Here is a 16,594-nt window from a genome sequence, read left to right on the forward strand (position 1 = left end):
GAAGTCATCGCGGCCAAAGCCATCGATGCCACCACCATCACCTCATCCCCAACGCTTTCCGCCCTCCGCCAGATCCCGCAGCTCCCGCTCAGCCGACACGCAGCCTCCAAGATCGGCCCTGGCAGTTTCCCATCATCTGCCCCTCAGCTCTTCCCCTTGTTCGCCAGACTCGTGGATACCTCTCCAATGCCTGCCTCAGTAGTCCGCCCTCGTCCATCCTGCACACGTGTTCAGCCCAAGCCACGTGTGACACCCTGACTCGTTATATCTACAACGCTCACCTGCCACGCTCTCTTCCGGACTTCTGCGTTGCTTATCCTGGCTTGCCATTAATCAACCATGGTGGGTGGCGTTTTTTTTTCTTTCTTCAAGCAAAGCAAGCAGTTCCCATGTCATTCCCACCACATTATTCAACGATAGCCTTGGTGAGTGGGGAGAAACAAGTATGTTTTTTTTTATGGTGAAACATTTTAAAGCAAAATTGGCACTCGAACAACTACGCGACATTCACAAAAATCCCATCAATTTTCCGAGCAACCGGAAGCCGCAATTAATCAACTGTCGTCACAATGACACGAGCCGAGCATAACCACCGATCTGAACACCTCCTGTTGAAAAGAAGGATTCTTCGACGCGCGAAACGGCGAGTCCCAGAACGCATGCCGCCTCTCGAGCCGAAACCTCCCTCCCCTCGTCGTAGGGGCCGTCCATAATTGACGTCACGCGATTTTGGACGATTTTTGACCACCCCCTCTAAAATATGACGTCACAAAGCTCTGCCCCCCCCCAAACCCCCCCCCCCCCCATATTTCCATTTTGAAAATAAAACATGCTTCAAATCGCTTTAAACTATTGTCATTGTAGTGCGTATTTAATGTGGCGCTGCACCCTGATGTTGTAGGAGTGTTATAACAATTAGTGTGATTATAACAATTCTATATTTATTTAAAGTTGCGCATTTTGATGTGACGTCACATTTCTCACCCCCCCCCCCTCGTCACACACCGTCACAAATGTCTGACCCCCCACCCCCCTAGGTGCGTGACGTCATTTATGGACGGCCCCGTATTGCACGACTTAGTTTACATTCATGACGTTCACGAAGGTGCATATGCACACGTAGATCTTTTGATTTTGTCCTTTTAACTATTCAGTACTTAAAAAAAGAAGGTGAATGTTGACCATGAAACATGACACTCGTGTTCAATGCACGTTCCTCTTGCAGGGGTGCTGCCGTAGTGTGATTGGCTAGCACACTGGACTTGCAATCAACAGGTCACCGAGTTGACCTCCTGGTGCGGCAGTTGAAAAGCATGCGAGGGAAATGGCGCTCCACAGTTAGACAATGGATGAGTCGCCATGTGCTGGGACACTCCAGCCTCTTCCTATACGTCTGTCCAGCATGGAAGAGTCGCTCTCTGGAGCTTCCCCTCTCTAGTGGAGGACATTCAGCCAGCAGTGGAGTTATCGAGCAATTGCTGCACCTTTGCCTCTTTGCATGCTTTCGGCAAGATGTAACGCCTGTGATATGGCTGTCCCGATGTGGGCAGTCTCCTCATTCTTTTCGGGAAAGTTTCTATTTCAGACGCGTAAACCTGACAGAAAATCAAGTTCCCTCCCCCCACTGCACATCCCCCCACTCCACCCCAGGCATTACAGGTTTGTGTCTTGAATTGTAAAGCTTGCGTGCAGACTTCAAGATGTCAGCGGCACAATAGCCCTGGGCCTCGCCCATGTAAACGCCATTACTTGATTAAGCTCCCACAAGGGAGACGTAAAAGAAATGTCATTATTCTCCTGATGGTAATTGCTCTGTAGCTATCCGAACCAAATGAGGCGGGTATATTTTCGGTAACATATCTCCCAATATTCTTACTTAAAGACTATTCAATGGCGACACGGGGAGTTATACGTTTGATTCCTGTATTTTTCAGCCTTGTACAATCATTCTCATGCAAGAGGATTTCATCCAGCAGTGGATAACTTACGGCTGCTGATGATGATAGTGACGACGACGATGAAAACGAATTTGCTTCCAGTGGTCTGAGATGGAGGAGTGTTGGGACGGAGACAGTTCTGAGCGATGATAGAGATTAAAACGGTCACCAATGTGTCGACCAACAAAAATTTAAATCAACTTTCAGTCCAGTGACTTAACTTGGCAAATTACTATCCAGTGAGACTCCTGCAGACCTGGAAAAAAAAGTGTGGATGACCGACTCGGCGATTGAATGAATTGAGTACTTTTGTTGGAATCTAGATCACTCTGCGAATTGTCGTGTTTGTTGCTAAGTCAGGGACCGCATGGCCTGGGGCTCGCAGTCCACCAGTGACGTACGTACGGTTTCCCCATACGTCCAGAATTAGTATGGGCAGGACATGTGTCAGACAGGTCTGGTCATCAATGTCGGCTGTTTAAAATGGCCCGCGTGATTTTGCACTCTTGTCTCAAAACACTAATTTGCCAGAAATGTATGACCTTACTTATTATATGCTAATGGCATGTATTAGAGACCTTGACATTTGCAAAGAAAATGGAACAAAATCTGAACGATTTGCAAAAGATCATGGGAGAGTCGTATGCATGGAATTACACCGAGAGACAGGACGAGGAGGCACAACTTAGATTTGAGAAATTATAATTAAAAAAAACATAATATTAACTGTGGGAAAATGTAAGTCGGCTTGGGCATGGCACGTCCCCTGAATGGATGATGGCTGATGGCTGAAAATAACGACTGCAGTTGCAGCCAGGTATAACACTTTCGTGTTTGATCCCCGTCCATATTTTTCTCAATTCAAAGGCGGCAAACTGAGATGCAGGATAGCATTGGAGGTCACTGCATTTTCTTTCTGTGACAACCAGAAAAGCAAGATTGTATCTGCCACCACGAGCAGATATAAAACGACATGTGGCAGGCTTCAATAATGATGCCAGAGTGCTAAATGTAACCCTGTGCTGCCAGATTAACGTTTCTCTACCACTCAATCACAACTCGTTGGCTTCATGAAATCGCCCATTTTTTTTTAGATGTTAAATTATTTTGAATGCACATATGCGACAACCTCAATGGATAATAGGGGTGTTCCCCTTTTTTCTGGCAACAAAACTGAAACCTTTTTACAAGGATTCATGTCTGCATTAACCACAATACCTGCAGTCAAAATGCAAACAAAAAACATCCTATGATAATAAATGCATTGTCCTTGAAACTGATTGGTCCACATCAATGGATGTTACAGAACCTAAATTCGCATATATATAAAGTATATTATAATAGCAACACAAACGTGGATGGATTGTAAAAGAGCAGAATTTTAATTGTCGGACATTCCTCGGGACCTTAGATGAATATCGTATGAGCGTGCAAGCTGCATCCTTACTGGTTGGTTAGTTGATAGCTGCAGTGCCGGAGGAGCTTTCATCATAGGAATGGACAATCCGAGCCGTAGCTGCAGCCCGTGGTGTGTTCTCTATAATGCTAACGATGTTCCGCACACAACGGATTTGATGGTAGTGAGGGGAAGTCGTAAAATGGGCTATCTCCCCAAACCCCCCACCCACCGCTTTCCCCAACACAGCCACCCCCCATTTCCTCTCATCTCTCGGCCGATGATGCATGGCCTCATAATGCCAGGGACCGACCGAACCATCCCCGGCTTCATGGTCCCTTTGAGAGAAGATGAGAACTGTTCCCACCTCAGCAGAAACATCTCACAAAGGCAGCCTCGTTCATCAAGATTGTTTTGCTGCTTTGTGTTATTTTCTGTTCCACTGCAGGCAAGGAGAACATGTATGGTCATCGATGTTCATTGAGGTCGTTTGGGATTATTTATTTCCTTCGTCCCAAGTATAAACAGAGGTGCTTTCAAGCAGTGACTTCACAAGCTTCGTATGTCCGTGTTGGCAATTTTCAGCGATGTTGCTGTAAATTAAAAATGTTTGGAGACACTGAAGACATTTCGACAATGTCAGCTCCACCTTGAGTGCACTCCGTCAACATGACGACGACAGCTGTTAGACATTTGTGCACCAGATTGGAAGGACAATGACTAATGTCTTGCTGTGCACGTTTGTAGTTTGATTTGTGGAATGTAATGATTTGCAACAATGTTTGTATCACCAAAAGTCACGATGCTATGTCCTCCGCGTGCATATTAAAAGTCACGCAGTGGAGGAATTTTACTTTGAAAACTTATTTTAATCGAGCATATTGCACCGTATACTAAAATCTGAAAATGTCATATTTTACCCATGAAAAAAGATATCTTCAATAAACCCATTGTCGTTGTTCTGGATTATTGGTATTATATAAAAATCACATTTTATCCCTCCACATAGAGGTCTTTCACCTATGTCTTCCAAATTAAATGTTACGTTCCAATATTCAATTAATCAAACACTGCACTGATGTCGCATCAGCATAATACCTACACTTCCCATGGAGTGAACCAAGTCATGCTTTAAGACTACTAAAATTGAGTGACATTTTTACGAAAAATATAATAAGAGTGGGCAAAGAAATATGAGGCTCAAAAGGACCTTTCGGCCTGAACTTTTCCAAAGGTACTTATTACCCTTGGAAAAAAAAGTATGATTCCATATATGTAACAAAAAAATACGCCTCGGCAATGAGTCTCGATGCTGTGCTGGAATTTATTCATAATTGGCGAAATTGTAAGACATTTTTAATAATGCTGGAATGGAGAAACCTAAAGTAATGAAAGTTTTGCCCCTCAGGTCACTTCAATTAAATAATGTCTGCCAGATGTATCCTAACTTTGCTTTCGTTATGATCGTAGTTTTATTTATATATATTCTGATTTAAATTCTAATGAATCGGTGAAACCACGGACAAGACTTACTTCCATTGTGACTGTAGTTTTCGAATGTAAAAAAGTTGCAATCCGAAGAAAGGAAGGTGCATGTTTAACGTACTTTTCTCAGGTTCCATCTTAATCGCATGTCTACCTTTGTGCCATTTGTAATTTTGAAACAATATCTCGAGAGATATTTTTTTCTAAATTCCAAATGCAACTCGCATGCAGTCACAGAAACGATACACGTATTCAACAAAACACTGCAAAATGCCGGCGCGGAACACATTTATCATAGCTCAGGGAATATCCAGCTTCATGTTATGAATATTAATTAATGAAATGTGCGCTTTTACGTTTAAACACTGTTTGCCAAAATGTAAGAACTATCAGTGTAAACTCATACATCCTTCACGCAAGTTTATATTTTACTCCAGTCCACAGTGGCTTTGCCAAATTGTGTTTTTTTTACAAAGTTTCTTAAGTTTACAATGAACTCTTGTTATATCAAGCGTCCAAAGAATACTCATCCGATGTACGTATATTCCTTGATTGATTTGAACCTATTTATGTGACATTACCGAAAGATTCAAATAATATGCATTCCTGCCAGTCACGAAATCTTTAAGTCAAGATTTAGATTCGTGTAAGTTTTTGAGGGAATGAGAATTGTGACATTTTCCGAAAATGAAAAACCTGCAATTCCCCCCCCCCCCCCAACAACAACAACAACAACCACATTAGGCATTCGTGTTGTTCGTGAAATCCGAAAATTGCAACGATGAAAGCGAAGCCATTAAATTGTTGATTTGATTTAACTTCGGGATTTGTGAGTTGGCTTGATGTGCACGGATCACTCGCTGAAAGGGAGTTTCATTGGGAAAAGACCGCCCCCGCACTTTATATTTCAGAGCACAAATCTGTGCCTTCGAACAAAAAGCCTCATTAGAGATTTAGAATTTTTTTGTGTTGCTTTGAACAAAAAAATGTGGGATGAGGGGTGGTGAAAGAGCGTGATGCGATAGATATTAGTGATAAATGAATAAATGTGAAGGAAAAATGGGGAGGGGTGAGTGGATGTGTTGGTTATATCTCAGCAGTGGGGGGTTGGGAATTTTTTTTTCTCGCTCAAAATAAAAAATGCGTTTTTATTTTTCAAAGCATTTGTCTCACGGGCAGAATGTTGAGAACCTATCCTGTGCGGTGCTGCATACACAATCACGCTGACACTTCCACTCTCCTTAAAACGCCACCGCACGTGCCAGGATTTTTTGTGGAACTGGGTCTTTTTTGAACGCATTATTGAAATTGACTTGAAACAATAAAAGCGAAAAAAGAGAGAGAGAGAGAAACGGTATTAGTGGGGGTGCATATTTTAATACTGATTGTGTGCCATTTCCCTGTCACCCAGAGATACATTCTTATTATATTCTAGAATAGTGATGATAATTTACAACCGTTTGTCAATCTGCTGCTGCTGCTGCTGCGTCGTGCAAAGGGGCTGTTTGACCACAGTCCATCCCATTGAGTGTGGGCAGGTGAACGGGAGCCAGGTGGCCACTACCACAACGCAGCACTCGAACCACTGTACCCTCTGCTCTACGCTTCCACCGCATGTTGTTAACGCTCTAACACGGCATTTACGTGTACACGAGCTTCAACATATATCTTTCAAATATCGCGGTGATTTCTAACGACAGCTGGAAAATGTACCATAGAGCTGACATTCTTTTCAGTCAATCCTAATTTATCTATAATAAAAGGGTTTTTTTTGGGTTAGATCGCGTAAATATATAAATGTGTCGTTAAAACTCGCCATCACCCGACACAGCCAACTAGCAAGGGTTGTCACGTAAATAGAACGTGGCCAATTCGTCACTAGTATAGCACTAACCGGTGTGTTGGAGAGCCAAGCCACAACATTTACAATCTGAGTACGACGTTTCGTCAATAATTACAACCAGCTTCATCAGGCGACAGCCAGATTTGTGCCTAAATTAGGCGGCTGTGGCCATTTTTTTTATATTGTCTGCCTTTTGCTCAAAACAAAGACAAGTGTTCTCTCTTGGACGCACGGACTCTCATCGTGCGGTCCTGGTTCAGATCTGACGGCCGTGCAGCATTCTATAGACGGTCTCTTCTGCGTCATTCACTTTGCTCTCAAGCGGACTCGAGATGACAACACGCGGATTTTTATTTTAGTTTGGCTGCCATCCTCTCTGCGCTGGCACGCAGCGATTGCGGTCCTCTTATGCCTGACACGAATTAGACTTCCGTGTGTGCGTGTGTGCAAATGAGCGTGAGTGTGTGCCAAGTGTGTGCAAATGAGCGTGAGTGTGTGCGTGTGTGTGCAAATGAGTGTGTGCGTGTGTGTGCAAATTGGCTGGGTCATGCAGCCCGCATGCCCAGCCACCGCATGCCGAAACAGCTTTTGTTCGGCCGGATCGAGGGGGCTAAACGGGCACGGCATGGGCTAGAGAAGAGATGGAGTGATGTGGTACAGGAGGACGTGGAGCTGAGTGGACTTGCCGATGACTGGTACCAGCGGTGTCAAGAACGGCCTCTGTGGAGGAGGCTCATGAAGGACGCTACTGGGCAGTTGGAGGCAGTCGCCCTCCAACAACAAATTTAGGGCGGAGGAACGACGCTCACCACAACGAGCGGGGCGCCGGGTGGCTAAAGCACAGCAGGTTGGCACAGTAGGAGGCACAGGTGGTGCATCAGCCAGTCATCTCAGTCAGTCGATCCGTGGCACCTGTGTCTGCCCCGTGACCTCCTGCCAGCGGGCGTTCGACACTTCACGTGGCCTCAAGGTGCACATGGCCTGGCACAAGCGTCGTGGTGACGTCATCGCCACTTAGTGGCGAATGGCGGTTGTTGTTGTGTGTGCAAATGAGCGTGCGTGTGTGCAAAGTGTTGGAAATGAGACTGCAGCGGTTAGTGCACTTCACTGCGAACCCGACCGTCCGAGTTGGATTCCCGCTCGTGGCCAATAACAGTGGCGAATATGTGAATTGGTCCTGGGCCTCCCCTAGGTTGACTCAGACTTACACGAGAACCTGGTGTGGTGTGTGAACATCGGCATTGGGGAGACGAAGGTGACCGCGAATGGTGCTTGTTACCCACCCTCTCATGTACCGAGTTGCCCTTCATATACATTTCGTGCTCACTAATAGCACTTGCCCCAACAGTCTGTTAAACGCTATACGGGGATCTTTGTCTCGTGTAAGTGTGCACACACCACAGCCATAGCGCTCGCCACACCACCTCGTTGTGTGCAATGTTGGCAGTCATCGGTGCTTGCTAACAGCACTTGACCCAACAGTCTCTATGGCTATGCGGGGGATCTTTATACTTTGCATGTGCCCCTCGCTGTGTGTTTATTTGCATTTGGGACTGTACGGGTGCTCGTGCCATGAATTGACCTTCTGTGTTCGTGTGTCACCGTATTGCTGTAATAACATTCCGTTAATTGTTACCATTTTTAAGAGATATTGGAAACGTGCAACATCGTTGGTTTCGGTAAAGCTGCGCGTTACTGAGAATAGGTTTTACCCTTTTAACTGGCACAAAAACTGACACCTTTATTCAAGGCATCATGTTTGCAATAACCACAACACAAGCAGTCAAAATGCAAACAAAAAAGACAACTCTGATAATAATATGCACAGAGTTGTCTTTTTTGTTTGCATTTTGACTGCTTATGTTGTGGTTATTGCAAACATGATGCCTTGAATAAAGGTGTCAGTTTTTGTGCCAGTTAAAAGGGTAAAACCTATTCTCATATCTTCTTTCTGGCAAAGGAGGTCTCATAATGTTACTGCGCGTTACTGATGAGACCCAAAATTCAAAATTATTATCTTTGGCTATTGCTCTGAGTTATGCATGTCTGGAGTATATTCGTGCGTGTGCAAATGTGGGCAGAGATGCTCTAGTGGTTAGGGCACTGTGCTTACGAGCAACCTCAATGTTCAATTCCCAACCATGGCTGACTTGGGTGGAAAGTGGCATCAGAATGTTTCCTGAGCCTCTCCTAGTCCTGATGCAGCGTGTCAACATCAGACCGAGGGCATAAAGGAAGCTGGGTTGTGATGCTGGCCACACCGGTGATACTCGCCTTAATAGGCACTCACTAACTGCACTTGCCTTCGCAGTCAATAACGCTACAGAAGGGCATCTTTGTGCACAAGTGTGTTTACAGTAAAGTTGGCAAGTATATCATTATCGACATAGTTTTCGTGTACTATACCAAGAATTTGACTTCCAATACATATGTTTTTGTGAACAAAGGTGTTTTTTTTCTTCATCTGGATCCAATTCAATTTATTTACTTGGCATTATATGCTGCCCCACACACACACACACGAGCACACACACACACGCACACACGTGTGCATGTGTGTGTGTGTGCGTGAATGCACGCGTTGGAGCAGCAGTTGCATGGTGGTTTGTGCACTGTGCTACAATCAATGGCAGACAACTAAAACCGCCACGACTCTGCCGAATCTCTTTGGATCTCAGGAGTCGAGCGGCGTTGAGCTTCATTTTGTACTTGGGAGGGAGGTTGCCGAATCCAAGCAGACCTGTGTAAGCTTAAGACGTGAGGCGGGCTAAGAGATGGCAATGCAGCAATGCATTCCTGAATATATCTGTGCGGAGCTTTGAGTGTTACCCGCACGTATCCTTTTCGTTTTCTCCAGGCACTCCATTTCCTCCTGCTTAAGTTCACGTTTTCTTGGATTTGTCAGTCCTCCGGCTATTTCACAAAGGGAATCCATTGGTTGCTGTGCACCACAACAACAAAAGAAAGACAAAACAGTCAACATTGCACAACAAGCCATGTATTTCACATTCATTAACAGGTTTAGAATATTATCATCACCATGCCGGGCCACTCCTCCTGAAACATTATTGAGATTCACTGAGGCCTTCCTGTGTAAATATAATTAAGGGCATTTTCATGTTTAGTATTACTATGACCAGGGTTTTTTTTGTTTATTATGATTTTCCATGATAGGAACTTGCTCGGTTAATGGGGACTTGTTTGGATAACCGCAAATGAGAAGCAAGTGGGATGCATCACCATAAGCACTGGTGAGACAGAGGTGGCCAGGTGTGGCCCTGACCCCACCGGCCACCTTTCGCGCAACTTTCTGGCTCCAACAGGTGCTCGTTAACTTCACTTCCCTCCAGCAATCCACGCAGATAAATGTGAGTTATTTGTCTTAGTCTTCACGCACGTCACAACTATTACCATCCGTGCCATGTGTGTGTGTGGTGCGTACAATTGTGGCCGGGGTGATCGGGTGTGCGTGCTTACAAAGACTCGCTCCCGCACGTGTGGGCAGCGAGCGTGCACACGTGTGCAAGCTCCCCATGCCCGAGTGTGTTTGGGGTTAGGCTAATTATGTCTGCGAAAGAAAATGACTTCATAATCGCCGAGGGGATTTATGTGGCCTGCGCGTTGTGATGAAACTAAGGATGTCAACTTCATGGCCTAAAAGTGCCCCTGAAGCCTTCAAGCTTTTGAGTAACGACACTAATTTATAGGTTTATAGTGTCTTTTCCAATCCCGTATATGATTTTTTTTATAGAAGCAAATAATCCCGACCGGGGGCTCTGTAATTATCTCAAACTTGAGAGAACATGGCTGCGACTGTGTTACGGTGCCTGAATGCATTGCTTCGTTTTATATGTGAATGCACTTCTTCCGAATATAGACGAAGGGAAAGATCTCGATTAAGCCGGACGGGCCTGATGGGGAGTCCCGGTTAAAGCAACGTGGTGCACATCACACGAGGGAATGGTGCGGTGTGTGTAGTTGTTTGCACCACGCCTGCACCGGGTTCAGGTTTTAGGCTGAGCTGACCTAAGGGAGACGGGCCAGGTGAAGATAACAATGTCCACTGTTGTTGTAGTAGTAGTATACCGTCAGGAAGTGAACATATGTTTCCTGGGTCAAAAAACCTGATGCCACATTATTTATACACATCAATGCATTTAGCCAAGTTAAATTGCATTTTAAATAGCTATTTGCGTGCGAAATTATATTTTGTGGCAAGTCACGGAGAATGGAACGTGCTTACAGTTTTTTTTTAAGAATGCGCATCCATTAAAGGACAAGTCAACGCTGTAGTCAAAGTCAAGTTAGAGTGTTGGTCTAAGGGGTTGTTTGACCATACTTCACCAAGCTGGGCAGTGCGGATTGCTGAAGTGGAATCAAGGGTGGGATGCAGAGGACCAATTCGCGTATCATTTGACTCTGACGTCAACCGTGTCCGGGAACCGAAAGCAAGTCGCTGGCGAGTTCACAGCACGGAGCGATGACGATGGTGCCACCACTCCACAGCCTGGAGGACTCTTGCCTGGTTCTAACGAGCATTGAATCAGAGTCCCGTGCATCATTGCCATGAGAAAGTAGCGAACAGTAAAGCATGACATTCAAATACCTTCAATGATGAGACAGGGCCTTCGCGAATGATCCAAGAGTTGGTGGACGTATGCGCGTGCAGATACTCTGCTACTCACGCAAGGAGAGTCTGCTCCAGTGCATGCACGGCTTGTGGTGGAAAGCAGTTTGCTCGAGAAGGAATGCCAAACGCCACGCATGACATTTAGTTCATGCACACTCTTTCTCCACTCCTATTCTCCCACTTTATATAAACACTTTTTAACAACCTGCTGTGATAATTGAAGTGGTGCTCATCTCCCGTTTACAGCCCCGAGCCAGTGGTGGAAATTCCACATTCGTTTAGGGAGAGCGATTCTATAAATAGCGCAACCACTGTTGACTTCCCCACAAAGAGGTACCTATTTTATAGACCCCATAGGGATGATGGGCTGAGTATACTCCCCCAACCAGGATTCGAATTCACAACTTTGCAATCGCAAGCCACTCTCTCTCAACCACCCAGCCACCTGTCGGAAAATCTGAGGTTCTGAGCTCAAATTCCCAAGACATATTGGCAATGTATCATTTTTCGAAGCTGTTTTATAAGAGCATGTATGAATTTATATATTTGGTTCAAATGGATACACTTTGTCCACAGATGTAGCGTAAGACTTTATTCTTAGGGCCAATAAACTTTCCCAGGCTCAAGGTGAAAGATGAGGCAGCTAAATCCATTTGCCCTTGTCACCCAGTAATCCTCTCAAAGTTGACAACGTTAAAAGCAACTAGAAATATCGTGGTGGCATTGATAAGCAAGTGTTAAGTCCACACTGTGCATAATTTCCATTAAAATCACAGCAGCCAGTGTGACAGTCATTCACAGGGAAATAATTCCCCCATGTTGATCATAATTACAGATTTATATAATTATTCGTTCAGGTTTAGGTGATGAGAAATTAACGTCGCACAAATGGATTACAGTACTCTTTTTACGATGTCATATAATGTTGACGCCTCCAGTTGTACTGCATGGAATGTGCGGTATAAATAGTTAATGATGCTGCGATGTACAGCGTTTTCGCTTGGTATGATGCCCGACGTGTCTCTCCACGTGCCCGAGAGCAGTTCCCGGAGAAGCTCCCAGCGCTTAAAGGGAAACGTCGTGCCGAACAACGTGCAGTGACAAGCCAAAGGACACCATCGGAGAGCCATGCATCACATCTGCGAAAACATACGTGGCAGAACATGGGTCATTCGTTTACCACAGTCCAAGTTTGAGCTCATGACCTCAGAGTCTGTAGACAGAGTGCTACAGTGCAGACATTCAGCCCATGGAAAATCGTTGAGGCCTCGCCTCAATTATTTTTTAATGGGGAAAAAAATCCCATCTCCATCACCTATTTCAATTCTTTAGCAGACATTCAGTGTTTCCCTTCCATAAATATATGCTTCCCAAGACCTATAACCTGGAACATTTGGCGAAGGTAAACTGTTATTATACAGCTCTGGCCCAGTGCCAATCATGCAGCTTGCAAAAATATTTATATATATTAATACTAAATAAATGTAGCGAAATGAAGGCCGCTGGGTTTTTTTTTGTTATGTCAAACAGGCCCCTGGTTTATTTTAATAATGAATCCACGGATGCCTCAAAGGGATTTCAGATTCCGCCATAAAAAAAGAAGGCGCTCGTGTTATGACGAGGGAATGGCTGCAGACCAATCCTCATCGCGGGTCACATAGCGCGGCATTGCACGCTGCAGCAGAGGGCTTCTATCGTCATCCTGCCGCTACGCCACGCGTCGCGTCCACGGAGCGCGCGCCGTGCGAGAGCGGTGACCCGCATGGCATTGACCACCAGTGGCGCACATGATTTCAATTCGCGCTGAAGAGTGTGTTTGCCGAAATATTAATACAACAATGAAGGGAGTAATCCACTGCCGATTTTAACGCCTTCCACAGACTGTCTCGGTTATAAATATATGGGGTTATAACAACCATATTTCGCCACGCTGGTCAGTGTGGGTTGGTAAAGAAAAGGGCTTAGAACCGGATCAGGTATTACTCACCACTGATGTATGCCGTGACTGGGAATCGAATTCTGGTTGTGGGGTTCATAGTGCAATAAGATAAACACCATGTGAAGACTCTCCAAACCCTGCAGCAGGGCTATTGCACGGTATTTAATGAGCTTCTGCGTACGTTTTTGCGATTGTGTTGCACAGCTCTTCTGTCTGTGTGTGTTCCCAGTTTGTAAAAATTGGACTGGATTTTATTTCTTCGTCAGTCTAGAGCACTCTCCTGCTACACATCCGACAAATAAATAAATTAACTTATTCAAACCTGAACTAAAGGCCTATTTATTTGTGCAGGTATACGCTGGAAAATAGGCATTTATATTATGGTCCAACTGGTTCGTAACTTTTTGGCCACTCCACCATCCCTCCTATGAAGGTTCTCCTAAATCCAGCGAAATTTTGGGATTGTGGTCTGGAATATGGAGACTGAACGGATTTATTTTAATGTAATCACTTTTCTGTGATGGTCATTTTCTTGTTATGTGTATTTTTTTCTCGTTAAATATGTATTCTTTTTTGTTTTTGATTTGCTAACTATTGAGGTTTTGTTTTGTATCATCTGTGTAAGGGACTGGCTAATTAATTTGCAGCGTTTGTGGGATGCAATTGCATGAATGACGCTCTATAAATTAAATTATTATCATTGGCCATAGTCAATACACTGCTGGATGAAGGCCTCTCCACGCACAGCTTCATTGGTTTAACCTTTAATTTATTGTTCTGTCACTACTTATTAGTGTTTTGTATTAATACATTGTTCTGGCCTTTGTTCATATTTTGACAATGTATGATGACGTTCTGCCCTTGCATCTCCAGTGAACTGAATTGCTTTGCTCACCCATGTCTCGCTTAACAAGGAGACGTTAAGACGAGATATGCTCTCATCTGGAGTGCAATAAAAATGCATCGCCACGACGACTATAGCTGCGACTGTAATCTTCTGCAATCCTCCCACCAAACTACGCGACCAATTTTCTTCACGAAAATTAATTCATTTTAAAAGTCGCTTGTCCGAAACAAAAATAGCCCCGCTATATCCGGATTATTTTGCCAAACGCTCCTGACGTTAGGAAACAAAATCAAACGCATCTTTTTTTCTGAGTGCTAAAAGTGTATCGACGGTCAGTCTGTGAATGAAAAAAGGCACAAAGAGAATATTTGCGAAAACGTATCACAGATGTTCACATACTACGCCGTGCATCTTGGGTCTGTTATCGCTCGTGCCTAGGCTACAAACAGACACATGTGGAATAGAGAGAGGCCCCATCGCACCATCGCAACGGGTGTATGGGGAACCTTCAAATCGTTTTAATACATTGTGGCGCCGAGGATGCTTTCTGCCTTTAAAAATTCAACTAAATAAAACCCACTTTCAAAATACAGTCAGGGTGCACGTGTTGAGGCCGGGGGAATGGTAACGGCCACGCTAATTTGCTGGCTGCTGACCTTTACGATCGCGAGCGCGTTGCTCAGCCACTGGCTGGGAAAGCCTGGGGCCAGGCAGGGAGCGTTGGAGTTTTAATTCTCCCCTGCGAACGTGAGCAGCAAGCGACTGGACCAATCCCAGCATGACTTCGTGTCGTGGGAAGCGTGCTCGGCAAGAATAGGGCTCACCCTTGCACCCCGTGGTCTCCATCATATTGGCAGTGATGATGATTTGCGCTCCTTTGTCAATCCACTGCTGGGTGAAGCCCGACCTCGCACGTGTTAGCCACGGCCATGAATCACAGTGCAGTGAGCTCATCGCTCTGCCACCACACACCCCACCAAATTATATTGATATATTTCAACATATCTAGATTTGAAGCTTTCGTGACTGCAAGGATCCATACTCTTTGTTTTATTTTTTTGCCTACGTGACTTTACCGAATAGAACCAAAGAGTATATTTCAACATAATACACCGCTGGTATTTGGTGACTTATATATATCCTGCATAGTAACATATGCATATAATTATATATTATAGGTCAAAGTGCCCTTGAAATGTTATAATCAGTACTCATTATTCCAGACACTGTGCATGAAGTCAAGTGTGCAGCTATGCACATTCCAGACCACTTATTCTGCAGACTCTGCGGACAGGGGCTCAGACCGGACAGTTTGTGGTGTGGCACAGACTTTGACTCAGGAACAATCACAGGTTGAACAAGGGAAGTTTAATGCGACTGTTGAGCACTTCATTTCAGCTGAGACAGTCCGTGACACGGTTCCCGAAATAATGTTGACATGCCACAATCTCCTTATTTGGTCCTCATGATACTGTGATATCATCGGATCGTAGCAATTTAGGGTACAATATTGTCGGTACAATAATATTGCATTATTATGGTTTAGCATACCTTGTAATCTATAGGTAGTGCTTTATGCCGAGAATCCCGACTCCAAGCGGGCCGAGCAACTGTCCTTGTAAACTGGAAAATGCAGGTACAGTTTAGGCTTTTACTCCATCGAACGCACGCAAGGCGAGGCATGGGTAGCGGCGAACGTTATGCAAACTCCCTGCAGCGTGTGGGTAGGTGAGCTGATGTTAGCAGAGACAAATGAACTCTCCACCACACCAGTGTGCTGTACCAGTAAAGAATTGGGATGTTTTGTTCACGTGACTAACTTTACTAATTGGTTGTCGGGTGGTGGCGGGTTTAACGACACATTCATATTTAGGCGATCTAACACAAAAACCTCTACAATGGATAATATTGGTTGCGAAAGTCTACGTGTTAAACCCTACATTTCACTACCACCCCAGCAACACACACAGATACAGTGAGGGAAAAAAGTATTTGATCCCCTGCTGATTTTGTATGTTTACCCACTGACAAAGAAATGATCAGTCTATAATTTTAATGGTAGGTTTATTTGAACAGTGAGAGACAGAATAACAACAACAAAATCCGGAAAAACGCATGTCAAAAATGTTATAAATTGATTTGCATTTTAATGAGGGAAATAAGTATTTGACCCCCTCTCAATCAGAAAGATTTCTGGCTCCCAGGTGTCTTTTATACAGGTAACGAGCTGAGATTAGGAGCACACTCTTAAAGGGAGTGCTCCTAATCTCAGCTTGTTACCTGTATAAAGGACACCTGTCCAAAGAAGCAATCAATCAATCAGATTCCAAACTCTCCACCATGGCCAAGACCAAAGAGCTCTCCAAGGATGTTAGGGACAAGATTGTAGACCTACACAAGGCTGGAATGGGCTACAAGACCATTGCCAAGCAGCTTGGTGAGAAGGTGACAACGGTTGGTGCGATTATTCGCAAATGGAAGAAACACAAAAGAACTGTCAATCTCTCTCGGCCTGGG

The sequence above is a fragment of the Petromyzon marinus genome, chromosome 33, assembly GCF_048934315.1.
Source record: "Petromyzon marinus isolate PM22_M1 ecotype Great Lakes invasive population chromosome 33, UKy_Petmar_22M1.pri1.0, whole genome shotgun sequence".
NCBI classification, from domain to species: domain Eukaryota; kingdom Metazoa; phylum Chordata; class Hyperoartia; order Petromyzontiformes; family Petromyzontidae; genus Petromyzon; species Petromyzon marinus.